The sequence below is a fragment of the Condylura cristata genome, unplaced genomic scaffold (assembly GCF_000260355.1).
Source record: "Condylura cristata isolate star-nosed mole 26May11 unplaced genomic scaffold, ConCri1.0 scaffold00015, whole genome shotgun sequence".
Classification (NCBI taxonomy): domain Eukaryota; kingdom Metazoa; phylum Chordata; class Mammalia; order Eulipotyphla; family Talpidae; genus Condylura; species Condylura cristata.
The window spans coordinates 32,368,125-32,369,965 of record NW_004567116.1 but is presented as its reverse complement, the minus strand read 5'-3'; positions in this window follow the sequence as shown (position 1 = coordinate 32,369,965).

The window sequence follows — 1,841 nt, the reverse complement described above, 5'->3', positions numbered from 1 at the left end:
TACATCTCCACCCAGTTTGCTGAAACACCACTCCCAAGAAAGACAGTCTAGTCTTCAAATGTGTAAGGCTTGTATACAAGTCTTCACAAAACCAAAAAACAACTTTCTTGAAGAGTCTTGCATCTTCTCTGCCAGTCTTGGTCACACCTAGAGAGCCAGAGCATTCAGAGTTCCTATTGTCTTCAAATTCAACCAACAGATACCCTGCTTTTTGACATTTAGAATTTGATTGAGGCAGTGTAGTTTCAAATTGACACTTCTGGCATGCAGATGGAATCACCTCCAACAAGCAGGGCCCACTGAACCTAAGCAGAACCTCAGGGCACACAGTGGGACCTCTTTATTTCTTCTAAGTAATTGGCATACACCATCAACATTATAACAGTGCACTCCAGTTTAAATATGTGTATTCACCAGCCACAGTGTCAACAACGGAATACAAGAAATATCTTAGCAAGCTATTTTTAATACATATTTAAACAAAACCCACACTGATCAATTACAATAACTGCTTTACCTTTTCTGGTACAACATGGTGAGGGCACTTGGTCAACGAATATTGTACAATCATGTCAGCTGAAACAAAATATTTGTTATCACTCCAAAACTGAATTCACAGCTTTAAAATATAGTTTATCCATGGGGATTACAATTGAGATGGGGAAAATGCACAAAATGATGTAAAAATAAGCTATTATATATCTATAGCTTTATAGGTAGATATAGATATATAGTTTAATCATCTACTGTGGTTAGGGGAAAGGAAAAGAAGTTGGCTGTCAGTATCTTATCCAGAGTTGCGGTATTTCCTTGCTTTTTGTACATTAAAAAAAATTATTACAATTTAAATTCCCATTGTTGCCAGGTGGTTTTATCTCTATCCAGTTTCCCAGATTCCTTGCCTGCTCACAATATGGTAGAATCTCTGAGTTTATATTGGACCTTGCTTTCTTTTAAAAAGAGAGCAGGCCCAAAGTGGAATATTTCATACCAGGCTCAACCCGGATTTAATACTTAATATCATTACAGTTTCAACCTTTCCCAAAAGCATAACCCTAAACCAATCAACCAGAAGTGTCCTAATCAACACCAGTGAGGTTATCTGCAGGACAAGGCAAATCCCCCCCAGTACACACACATAGTTCCTTTCTCTGAGAGAATAGGGCTTTACCCAAAATACTCTTTTATTTTCCTAATAACCTTGCCTCACACTCTTTCTATGAGACATTTTATAGCCCCTTGCAGTATCGAATTCATGGATCATTACTTAGAACTCTAAATTTGTGCATTTTGTTTTAGACTTCTCTGGTCACTTTACATTCTATCCCTAGATTCTAATATCCAACATCAAAGTTTTAAATCTCATATATATGGCAGAGTAGATATACCCAACCTCTGATATTTGCACTTGCCTCAGAGACACCAAAAATAGCACATCTGAAAACAAACTAGGGGTCTATTTTTACCTAAATGTGCCGCTTCTCTAGCTTTTCCTACCTTGGCAGATGAAACAACATTCACCCAGTTATTCATGCCAGAAACCTGGAAGTCTAAGAAAGCCTTCTTGACACTGCTTTTTCAATGATCCCTGCATTTAACACATTAGCAAGCCCTACTGATAAAGTGGACTTCATGTATGTTTAAGGGAGTGGCAGTAGAGAAGATATATATTCTATCTGCACTATGCTAAATCTATTCTTAGCTATATATATCATGTGTCACCTGGATAGTTATTTTTTAAACCCAGATCCTCTCAAACATGCTAACCCACTATCTACAATGTAACCATAACAATCATTTAAAACCACAATATCAATATTCTCTGGCTTTCTCTCTCTCTC